Here is a 12,655-nt window from a genome sequence, read left to right on the forward strand (position 1 = left end):
TGTAATTGTTTATCCGATATGTGGCTTATTCACTGGTGCTTAATGTTTCAAGTGCTGGTTATATCCCACTAGGATCCTACGTTGGGGGTTTTGAAGTATCAGTGTCATGGGGTAGGAGATGACAGAGGGCCACTCAGTCTAGTTAAAGCTGGCCCTGCCTAGATGGGTAAGCCTTGGCTACTTGACTAAACAGGCAGCAATCCTCTAGCGACAAAGGGCAAATCCTCCAAAGGACACGGATTTCTCTGATATGATTCTGGATTGTTTTTTGTTTAGTTGTTTGGTTTGGTATGATTTGATTGTCTTGTTTCTGTTGTGGTGGTAGTTATTATTTTGACAGAGTTTCTTACAATCTAGGCTCCTCACTAAGTAACTTAGACTGACCTTGAGCTTCTGATCCTGTTGCCTCTACCTCCCTTGGTTCAATGCCCAAACCACAAAATAAATAAATAAATTTGGCAAGGTGGTACATGCCTGTAATCCCAGCACTTGGAAGGCAGAGAAGAAGAACAGGAGTTCAAGGTCATCTTTAGCTACATATCAAGGTTGGGGCCAATGTAGACTCTAAGAGACTTTATTTCAATAAATAAAGTAAAATAAATGAGTGCTGAGATTAAAGGCAAGCGCCACCTGTCTAGCTCTCCAACCATTTTTAATCTCACACTGTTAACCCAAAGGAAACCAGTTTGCAACTGCCGAAGGACATCACTGCAGACTGGCTTTGAGACAATTCTCCCAGCTCCGTTCTCTATCCTTCCAACTGAGAATGTTTGTGGATGAATGCATTCCTGCCCAGCTTCTCCCAGAAGCTGAACGTATTTCTCTCCTTGGTAATAACACTCTCCTCCATGATCAATCATGTGAATTCTAGAGTCAAAAGAAGCCAGGTCACACAAAGGTAGTTATGAAAGGAGAGGAGGGGGCAGCCTTGTTACTCAGCCCATCACGTACGATCATCACTGGTTTGCACAGCCGTCTAGTGAGATGGGCAGTCCTGGTCTTGTGTCACCAAGGAGAAGACTGATTGATTGGTTGGTTGTTGATTTTTAAGTAATGGACAAATGCAGGTTGAAAAAAACCAATTTTGCTAGGATGACCCACAATGAGAATCTTTACCTCCCAAACATAGTGTTAAGCTCAGTGCAGCTGGTAATCAAATTTATTTCAATATTTAATCATTATTAGTGTAATCAGGGGAAGCTTTTAGAAATAAGCTTCTTTCTAACTTTAAGAATATAGGGCAAAAGTGTCTATAATTCCTTAATTGTGGTAGATCGAAAGCAGTTCCCATGTCAAAGATTCACCAACAGTAGGTGTTTGTGGATCACTCCTTGTTCATGGTGGGAAATACCAAGTGGAGACACATTCATCCAGTCCTCACATTGTAGGAGCTTTTGAAGAAAAACATCCTGCAGATAGCAGTTGCTGTGGTCCCTTGGAGAGGCTACTCTCTCTCACTTTTGGGCAGGACCCATAAGGGCAATAGCTGAAGGGTCTCATGCACTGGGGCTCTGGGTAGATGAGGCTTAATGGCAAAAGACATCCTGGGCCATCTCTTTCAAGCACTCCCTTTATGCTAACTAGCTTTGATAACTTTCTATGATACAGCGATTAAACAGAAAAACACTTCAAGTGATAGCACAAGTGTGCTTTGTAATGAATGATCGATGAATAAATGAACAAATGAACATGAATGAACGAAGAGGTTGAATGAAATGGAACAGCAGAGGCAATTTTTTCCAGAGAACTGTGGGATAATGAAGGATCACTAAGGGATCAAATGACTCAGTTAAGCCTTAAGTTGAGAGTGGAAGTGAGCCTTTAGCAGTAGGATGGAAAGAGGAAAAAAGGACATTGAGGCCGTATAATGCACAAGAACCAGGAAAAAGGTAACAAAAAGCCTTTGGGAAAACTACAGACTAGCCACCCAGCTAACGGAGAGTTTTAAAGTCAGAATTGGAGGTGTTAGAAGATAACACAGTTGGTAAAATATTTGCCACACGAGTATAAGAACCTGAATTTGATGCCCAGAACTCATGTAGAAAGGCCAGGCATCAGGCATGGTGGTACACACCTATAATCCCAAGATCAGGGAGGCAGAGGCAGATGGATACCTGGGACTTGCTGGCCACCCCTCCCAGCCTTACTCAGAGAACCCTAGGCCAGTAAGAAACCCATCTGAAAAATCAAAGTGGGTGGTACCTGAGCTAGAACAACACAAGCTGTTCCCAGACTTCTAATACATGTACACACACATAAACACACACATGAGCAAAAATGAAGATTGGAAAGGAATTTTGGGGTCAAACCAGAGAAAACTAAAGGAGAGATGGGAACATGAGTTCCCTCCTAGAAAAATCCTGAAATATGTATAAAGCATGAGAGCTGACTCCTTGGACCCACAGCCCAACAAAAGAGCCACCAGAGGTAGAACACCCTATGTTCTTCTCTCTCCTTTCCAACTACAGTGTCTTTGTGACAGGAGGTACCAGGGAGCATTCATTTCTGCCACAAGTGTCCTCCACCTGAATAACTGACTTCATAAGAGCATTAAAGAGGTCACATAGAATATAGAAATACACTTTACAGTTGTTTAAATGTCCTTCAACGTGAATCTCATGGGGTTTTCTTCTCTTTCTCTCTCAGACTGTGTTTGCCCTTGGCCTAACCCTGGAGCTGCCTCCTCAACAACTCACTCTACACTTCCTCCTGGCCTCATACCTCCCAGCTTTTCACTCCAATGAAGCTGGACTGGAAGGGTGGCCTCCACACCGCTAGCTAAGGCCCTGTGACTTCAGAGGCTAACTCAGTTCCCTGTGTTTCTTCTGTGTATAAGAGCTATCTTTGAAAATGACTTCTAGGTGACAAAAGCATTACTATTTAAATTCAATTCTATGCTTATCTTTAAAGTACATATCAAATCTTAAAAATTCTGATCTGTGCATGCAGCTATCTCAAAGTGGGCAATGATGTTTAAGTGGCCAGCTCGTTCCAAAGCAACTGTCTTCCTGTAAGCAGCTAGGATTGCCCACTCCCTTTGCAAGGCTTGGTCCACAGCACTCAGTTCTTTGTATGGAGAGCACAGCAAGGCAGGATTTAAAACTCACTAACCTCATAGCCAACATGGTTAATGGGAACATGAATGTCCTAGAACACGCTGGGTGTCCTGTGGATCCATTGACCTGAAAAAGCCTCTTGGCCAAATTGCTTTTTCTAAACATCAAAATAACATAAGTTATCCTAAGCCCATCCTCACCTGTTCTCATCCTTTCTGTTTTTCTAAGGTCTTTGCAATAGCAGGTCACCTTCTGGGTGACTCTAGACCCACCTGCCACTCCTTTTCTATCCTGGGCTATTCCAAACAAAATCAGGAAGTCTCAGGCAAGAAGCAGATGGTAAGGGAGAGAAAGTCTGCAAAGGACATCTCCGTGTTACATAATACTGGGCATGAGACCTGCTAGCATCAGCCTTGGAGATAACTGCTGGCCCATCACTACACAGTAAACCAGTACCCTAAACAGTCATAAAGGAAAATTCTGCATTGTTCTTTGATAACTAGCATATAATCATGTAAGGAAATATACTAACATTTTAGTAACTAACAGGTTGGAGAAGATCCAACCTATTATTTTTAATGTGTGTGTGCATATGTGTGCATGATGCATATGTGTGTGTATGATATGAATTCACCTTCCTGTATTTGCATGTGTTTAAGTGTGTACATGTCACAACAGGCATGTGGAGGTCAGAGGACCGGGTGTTGGTCATTGCCTTCTACCTTGTTTGAGAAGGTGTCTCTTTGTCATTCTCTGCCACGTACACAGGCTAGCTGTCACACAAGGCTCCAGAGACTCCCCTGCCTCTCCTTCCCCTTTGTTGTCGGAACACTGGGATTACAGATGTGTCCTCCTACACTCAGCTTTACTCAGGCCCTGGAAATGCAAACTCGGGTCCCCAGGCTTGCACAGCAAGCTCTTTACCCACTGAGCCATCTCCCCAGCTGATGGAAAAGAGTCTTTAAGATATTTACCATTGATTTACTCAGTAACTGTTCATGGAACAGCAATTACCTTCTAAGCCTAGAGCCAGGCCCCATGGGACAAGAAATGTATAAGTCACTAGTACAGCTCAGCTCCCTGTTCTTCCCACTTCCATGTAAGAAATACTGGATTGTGGCTAAAAGGGTCAGAGAGCTTGTTTGGGACGAGAACAATGTAACACGCTTCTGGGCAGGATTATGGGATACCTGACACCTGACACTTTCTTTCTTGAGTGCGGTGGTCCTATAGGACCAAGTTTGATCAAGCCTGTCTCAGTTCAGGGCCTGAGTGACTACAGTGAGCCTGGCCTTTCTACTCAGCAAGCCCAGGAAAGAAACTGTTGGGCATGGACATGTGGAGCACTCCTTACTACAACAAAATCTGTAACACATCGCTGTTTAAAAATGAGTGAAAAGAAACCCACAAAAGTCTATTGGTTCTATTGTTCTCTAAATCAGGCAACACAGAAATGTGGACTTTATTTCAAACTTGATGCACAGCTGGGTATGAACAGCACCTAGAAGAAGGTACAGCAGGATACTCAAGAAGAAGTGAAAACATAATGACCTCCCCACATTGGTCAAGCCTCAGCAGCCATGAAGAATCCAACTGAAGAAAGAGTTCAGTCTGGAAAAAAAGGCTACCTCTGACCCAGCCCAGCCACTTAGGGAATAGAGAACACCCTGAAGAAAAAGACAATCAAGTAGAGGCGGCATGCACCTCCTCAGAGGCTCTTCCCTTATCTCGGTCACTTACAATTAAGCCTGCATTTCTCTGTCTCCTATAAGCTCTCTGAGGGTGATTCATGACTGTGTCTCTACCCATCACTCATCCCTTGGCACCTCTCACAGACCTGTATCTATTAAGTGCCCAAGAACATCTGCTGGATGAACAAGTTAGCACCGAGAAAAGCATTGGAGCCTAAGGTCAACTATGCCAGCCGAGAGCTAGACCCCCTTCTGCATAACTCCAGGGGAAAGAGACTCCTTGTGAAAAAAAAAAGCCAATGAAACGCAACATTTCATTATGAGTTATTGCAGCACATGATTAAAAATCACAATAAAACCTAATACTACACTGTGGCTATCTTTGTTCTTGGACATGCAATTACATGTGCAGGCAACTGTTTTCTTATGTGGAAAATTGTATGTGAGCTTTTTTTCTATTAAAAAAGCCACACCCTTGGTTCTATTGCATTATTACATTCTCTGTTATTCCATCATGTGGTTTTTCTTCTTGCTGCAACCCAGGACACACCCTGAATTACTGCTGACAGAAAGATCACTTGTCAAAATACCTCCATCCTACCACCATTTCAGTAATCTTGTCTCTCCAAAGCCTTTGTTTCAGCAAGAATGGCGTGGCTGCTCCACTTCTAATGATTTTCCAAGCCTTCAGTAGGACTAACACTGGTGTCACTCCTGGTTTTAAAGTCACCTTTCAAAGCAAAACTACTCTAGACCTGAATGACAAATGTCTCAAGTTTTTTAACTTTATCTTAAAAGGGATTTGAGGGGGAAACTAAAAAGCATCCACTATGGTCCTTGATGCTGTCATGGAGCAAGAGATGCCGGGAGCCTACGGCCCTCAGCAATCTCACTTCCTATGAGGAAAACCTGGGTTCAGCCCTGTGTGGGATGGATGCTGGTTTCTCGGAGAGTATGCCAGTGCAGAGGTGTGTGTCCTGGTCCAGCTGAAGGTGAGGTTTCCATGCACTCTGTCAAATATCTCTGATCTGGTTAGGTTGATCACAACAGAACTAGTCTTGGAAAGAGATAAACAGGCCAGAGTTTTAGGGAAAGAACCAAAGCCTACAGATAAAATGCAGGAGAGTCTAATGGTTCGTGTCTGTAGAAAAGGAAACTTAAGTAAAGCTGCCTTCTCCATGCTCTTTCTGCTCCTGCCCAACAACCCTCTCTGCCGCCTCCCAGCGACTTAGTGCCGCCCACCCTGCTCTTTATTTGACAAATACTATTACAATAAAAGGTAGGAGAGAAATGGTACTTACTATCTCCTAAGACAGTCACTGTACTTGGCCAGTGCCTTAATGAGCACTTCACAATTATCAGCCTTCCTACAATATCATTAGATGACATCCCTACTGTGGACAAAAGCCTGCCTCATATCCAAGCCCACATTCAGGTACAGCTGTCTGTGTACTGACAACATCAAAATTCCCACCATCCAGTGGAACTGATACACTCCAATGTAAGCTGCCCCCAGTGACCTCTCCAAAAGAAAAGGATGAAGTCATTTGCAATTTGTTGGTGGAACAAGACATTCAAATGAAGTCTCTAAGGTAGGACAGATTTTCTCTGCTTGGTTGGGCAGTCCCCACTCCTTCACAAATGGGAATGCTGTGGAAGCAGAAACCACCCAAGCAGCCCTGTGTCAGCACCCAGAGACACCCAGGCAGTTACCCAGATCATCGGGGTTACCTGAATCTGTCACGCGTCCCTTTCACCCCCTTCTGCGTGATGACATCAAGTGGAAACCATATGCATTTGGGAAGCAAGAGGCTGACAAGCAGGAAGCGCGATTGGGACCCAGCTTTGTTCAGCCTGCGGTGAAATACATGCAGTAAGGGTTAGATACACGCGGCACAGACAAAAATCCAAGCACCCTCTAAGGCCACTGGGACAGGAGTGGGTGTCCCGGGAGGGTGAGACTGAGGGGTGGAATGCTGTCAGGGCAAGGAGGGGGCATCAGGGCTCTCCTCAGTAAATAACCACCTCCCAGCTCCTCTGCAGTCTCCCCCACCCCCAAGTTCTCCCGCGGTAAAGCCGTTACCAGCAACAGTAATTCCTCAGAAAGACAGGAGTCAGGATGGAGAATACCATCATCTTGGGGCAAAGATATGCTAGCAAAATACACTAGTTAAACCCACGCGGCTGGCAATGCGGGGCGCATAGTCACACGCCCAGACACACACACCAGGGCTGCATCTGCAAGCATCCTTTCTTCGCTCTGGCCACCACCTCATCAAGTCACTGTCACTGTTTTGTCAATTACCCTACTGTTTCCAAATCTGTGTAGCGCTCCCCCCAACACACTCCCAGGGTAGGCGGGATCCCGGACCAACGCTGTCCAAGCAGCTCCCTACAAGTCCAGCTGGCTTTGTCCTGCCGCTGTCCTTCCAGGAGCAAGAGCCCCAGGCCCATGGGTCCGCACAAAAGACCCCTGGAATCTGGCCCTCCACTCAGCCCCCTTTTTCCAAGAATGGCTCGGGGGAAACTTCTAGCAGGGCTTCGGGGAGTGGGAAAGCAGGACAGGACTGAAGTGGACGACCTGGGGCTTGGAAAGGCTGGGGGGCACAGCGTGGACGCGCGCGCTCGCACCTCAAGGGCGCGCGCAACGCATGCACAAGGCAGGCTCCCAGGACCAGAGCTCCAGGGGGCATCCCAGGACTCAGCGAAACCAGAGGCAGCTGCCACGGCCCCATCGCGCTCCCAACTCAAGCAATGCCCGAGAGAAACGCAACTCCCGGGACCACCTCCCCGGGAGACTCCACTCCAGCTCCACACTCCTTTACCCAAACAGGCCACCCCAATCACAGTCCAAGAGGTACTCCCAAATGTATCCCAGGTTACCGTTTCCCTTCCCCGCGTGCCCCTTCAGCACCCGGGACCTGGGAGCATACAGAGCCGGAAAACAAACCGAAACTCACTGACCTCTCTCGGCCGCGGGCTCGGGCTCTGCTATGCTGGCGGTGGCCGCAGCACCCTGGGCAGCATCCCTGGGGTCCGCGCTGCCCGCCGCGCTCTGCCAGACGCGCGCGGAGGGCCGGATGCCGCCTGCTCCTGCCGCCGCGGGTTGTGGGGCGGCGCGGGCAGAGTGGCGGCGGCGCCTCCCGCAGCCCAGCTCCCAGCCGGTCCTTCCCTTCGCTTCAGGCGGCGCCTTCCACCTGCCCCGCCGCCCTCTGCGTCCTAGATCGGACACCCTCCGCCGGGCGTTGGGCACCGAGCGGGAGCTTTTTGTGTCACCCCCAAGACCCGAGCGCTGAAGGGGGCGGGAGGCTGAGCTCTGCTCCACGGCACCGCCCCTCCCAGGCGGCTCCACCCCCTCCCGCACCCCACCCGGCAGCCTGGCCGGCACGTCCGTGTCTGTCTGTCTGTCTGTCCCCAGTCGCCAACCTCCTGGGTGTAGGGGGAAACAGGGACGCGCCCTTGACCCACCGTAGACCATCAGCACCTGGACGTCTTGCTTTCCCCGCGCGGAAACGGGACCTGAGTGGGATCAGGTGTGACCTGGAGCCCGAGCGCCCGCAGGCTAGAGCAGCTGGCCTGGCCGCGGTGGTGACCCAGCTGCAGCTCAGGACTCAGTACCACGGGAAGGAGGGAGGAGTCTAGACTGTTGCCTTTCCCGCGGGTTCTTTTTGGCTGCCCCAAAAGTTCACTAGCCCAACCAGGGCAGGAGTCTGTCAGTGTGGAAGGGGCTATGCACCCGAGGAGGCCACAGGGACACCTCACAGCTGAACCTCGAGTGAACAAAGCAGGCAGAATAGGGAAACAGGTGCGAAGGGTTATAAGGAAGCCTAGGGGGGCGACCAAGCTCACCTGATTGCCCATGTTGAAGCACAACTTCAGGCTCAGTGGTAAGGTGCTTGCCTGGCATGCACGAGGGCTCAGGCTTATCCCCAGGACCCCCAAACCAAAATAAAGCCTAACTCCTACCTTACGGGCATGATCTGAATGTCATGTAATCCCAGAAAATCTAAAGGGCTCCTCCTCCTGCTTCTTTGCTTAGCATATAGTGGCAAAATGGGGGAGGAAAGTGTCTGGGACACCACGCTTGAGTTCTGGCGCCTTTTGGGATCCACTCCATCAAGAAGAGTCCTGAGAAAAGTCCTGTGTCTCCATCTCCACGGTTCAGCTGAAGGATCCCTCTGTTGATGCACAGAACAGATGGCCTTTCCTAGGCTGCAGGTACTGAGTGCCTGGATGGGTCCAATGCTTCTTCCTGTGTAACAGTGGTTCTCAGCCTTCCTCATGCTGCGACCCTTTAATACAGTGCCTCACGTTGTAGTGACCCCCAACCATAAAATTATTTTCGTTGCTACTTTATAACTGTAATTTGCTACTGTTGAGTTGTAATGTAAATATCTGTGTTTTCTGATTGTCCTGGGCAACCCCTGTGAAAGGGTCCTTGGACCTCCAGGGTTCTTGGCCCACAGGTTAAAAACCGCGGCTGTACTGGAAGCCCTAGAGCCGCGATGGTTCCGCGTGACCTAATGAAACCGTGTCAGCAGCTGGTCCTTCTTGCTTTGCCCCACACTTACAACGTGTGGATGGTGTTCCAAACAGACTGTTAAGTACACTGGGAAAAATCTGCATCCAAGAAACTGATAAAGTTTGTAGGGTATGTGCAGTCTCTGGGATCTCAGGAAGAGTACCGCTTTCTCCAGTCACCAGGCTGGGTTGCCCCATTGTTCCTCTTTTAACCTCTAGAGCAGTCATGTCTTAGGAACCTAAGCTTACTTTGTATGAACATCTTAAACTTTAATGCAGAAGAAAAAAAAATTCTAGCCAGGTGGTGATGTTGGCGCATGACTTTAATCTCAGCCCTAGGGACACAGAGGCAGACTGTGAGTTTGAGGCCAGCTGCTCTACAGAGGAAATTCTAGGATAGCCAGAGCTACACAGAGAAACCCTGTCTTGAAAAACCAAACTAAGAAAAAAAATTTTAAAAAAAAGTCTTTCGGAGATGGTCTTACACATGTATCCCCGGCTAACCTGGAATTTACTGGGCAGCATAGACGAGCCTTTTTGACATTCCTGCTGCCTTACCTTCCCAGTGCTGGATTTACAGGTGTGAGCCACTATGGCTTACTTGAAAAGCTAATTTTTAGTCCTATTGTGTTTATGGGGGCACGCACCTGCCCCAGCACAGGTGTGGAGGACAGTTTGCACTTTCAGGTCTCTCCTTCCTCAGGAGATTGAGCTAGGGCCAGGAATCGTTAGTCACTGAGGCAAGTGGCTCTGGAAAAAAAAACAGTGATGAGAAGCTAAGCAAGGTATTAACAACTCAGATGTTGGTCAGGGGCTTGGAATAAAGGTGATTCATAACACCCAACATTTTACCAGTAGAGCTCAACCCAGAAATATTATTATGCATGGGTGCCTCACAAGATTGCTTTTAGGAAAGTAATTTCAGGAGTCAGTAATTATTCTAAAATGTTTCAATGTCCCCCCCAATTGCTTTCTAGACAATTCTTTGGAGTGGGAAATGCAAGGATTCAGCATGTGCAAGGTAAACACCTCCAACTTTATTCATTTCCACTGACCGGGATTTTAATTCACAGAGCATCATGGGTGTTCTGCCTTCTGTCCAGTCTTGTAAAGCTGTCACACAGAGAAGGTTAATTAACTGGGGCAGCCTGCAATGGGACAGTTCCTAAGACACACTGGAGGCGTGAATCTGGACAGGCAGCTATGGTCCAAGTCAAGGGAAGAACAGGCAGAACATGTTGTAACAAATTCATCTGTGAAACAGCCAGGAACAGGGCAGCTGAGACCAGTCCGGGTTCAGAGCTGCAAGCCGGCCGCAGCCTGCCGGGGAAGCGGCTATCGCACTCACAACCCACTGCGCATATGTGTGTGTGAGAGAGAATAAGTGGGCACCCGAGGGCTGGAAGAGCCAGGGTAAGAGGCGCGTGCACAGACCTGGAGACAAGATAAAGACCCAAATACCGGGTCTAGGGAGGTTGGTTGGTAAAATGCTCCCTGTGCAGACATAAGGACCTGTGTTTTATCTCCCAAAACCCACATAAAAAGCCCAGTGTGGTGGTGTGCAGTCTAATCCTTTGTAAGCCTAACACTAGGGAGGTGGAGACAGGCATATCCCCAGGCCTAGCTGGGTAGCCAAGCTAGCTGAATCAACGAGCTTGTCAGTCAGCCAATGAAGAGACATTCCTAAAAATCAAGGTGGATGGCACCTGAGGTTGACCTCTGGCCTCTGTACACATATCTGCACTTGCACACACATGATTCAAATATTGATGAGTTCAAACAGCCAATAGTCATAAAGTATGGACTGTGTTCCAGGAAGGTTAGGATGAGAGGTGAGGGTGGGGTGGGGAACCACACATCTAATTTCCTGCAGTCACAGAACTCAGTTTCTAATAAAAGAAACAGATATTCCACAATAAAGTGAATTGTGTGAGAGACAATGAAGAGGGTGAGGGAGAACAAGGTAGGAGGGGAGTTGATGAAGTCTGCATGCTGGGGACACACTAGTCAGATGACTCAGAAGCTACTTTGAAACTGGGATCTAAAGACCATGGGGGAGCACACAATACCAAGCAAAGAGGAAGAACTACTCTGAGTAGAGAGAAGGTATGCACATGACCAGAAGGGCAGTGAGTCTTACTGATGGATACTTCAACCTAAGGTTGAAGTAAAGGACAGGGCTTAAGTTCTTTTTTTTTTTTTTAATAATTTCTTTATTTTTTTATTATATGTGTGTTGGTGTTTTGACTACATGTAGGTCTGTGTGAGGGTGCTGGGTAAACTAGAACCTGAATTCTGGACAGTTGTGAGCTGCCATGTGGGTGCTGGAAATTGAACCCAGGTTTTTTGGAAGCAGCCAGTGGTCTTAACCTCTGAGCCATCTCTCCAGCCCAGGGGCTTAAGTTCTTATCTTTGTACCTGCAGCCAGCGTGGAGCAGAGATACTCAATAAATGTTTATTGAGCAGAGTTCTTAAATTCTGAGAACCTAGGGTGGAGCTAAGATCAACTTGATGCCAGGCAGAGCCTCTACCAGGATGACACTTGCATAAAAGAATGTGATGATCTTGTAGATGACTTTTGTGATTCTCTTCCTGGTCTTTGAGGGCAAGGATCATCTTTCAACTTACACCATCAGCAACTGCAACAAGGAGGGATGGTGACAGCAGGGAGTCAAGAAGGAAGAAAGAGGAACTCAGAGGAGGAACAGGCCAGCTCTGCTCTGTGCTCTCGCTCCTGAAGGCCCAGTGCAGCCCACTGATGAGGGTGAGCTTCTTGTTCACCACGTAGCTGGCCCTTTGCAAAGTAAGGTCTTTCTCCCCCTGCCTTTGTCTGGCATCCTAAATCCTAAAGAGAACCCACATCTAAATGACTAAGATGTCAACTGCCAAGTCATCTTCCTTCAGATTTATAGAACCCAGAGCAACTGGTGACCTTTAGAAAACATCAGAATGTGCAACATCCCTCCTCATTCTTTAATTCTGCACTGTAGATAACATGAAACATGAACATTGCTCTGACACTTTGTTTGTGTTTGTTTTTATCAGTATCAGGGATTGAATCCAGAGCTTCATGCATGGCATGCAAGCAGTCTACCGCTTAGCTATGTCCCAAACTGCTCCACTCTTTAACTTAGGGAGAAGTGTAATATGCCTGTAATCAGCCCCAGGAGGTCAAGATCAATCATTAGAGAAAGGGATAAAAAGGGAGCCGCAGGTCCCGGATGGCAGGACCGCACCCTGTATGACAAGATGGCTTAGTATGCTACTTTCCTGATCGCCATCCTATGTTCATCCATTCCTTCTCTAAAAGTCCTTTGTACCACTGAGTCCTCAGGGTGAGATTCTGAGGTAACATTGTCCCATCTTCTCAGATGTCAACTCTTGAAG

General features: G+C 47.7%; 1 protein-coding gene across 1 annotated transcript in view; it reads right to left on the bottom strand.

The window, feature by feature from the left end:
• Rnf152 (ring finger protein 152) overlaps positions 1-6,592 on the bottom strand; it is a 67,304-nt gene extending 60,712 nt beyond the window's left edge. Inside the window, exon 1 of the mRNA XM_059280914.1 lies at positions 6,479-6,592. The gene's annotated coding sequence lies outside the window, so the exon portion shown is untranslated. The remainder of the gene's footprint in view (positions 1-6,478) is intronic.
• Between the last annotated feature and the right edge of the window lie 6,063 nt (positions 6,593-12,655).

This window comes from Peromyscus eremicus, chromosome 15 (assembly GCF_949786415.1).
Source record: "Peromyscus eremicus chromosome 15, PerEre_H2_v1, whole genome shotgun sequence".
NCBI classification, from domain to species: domain Eukaryota; kingdom Metazoa; phylum Chordata; class Mammalia; order Rodentia; family Cricetidae; genus Peromyscus; species Peromyscus eremicus.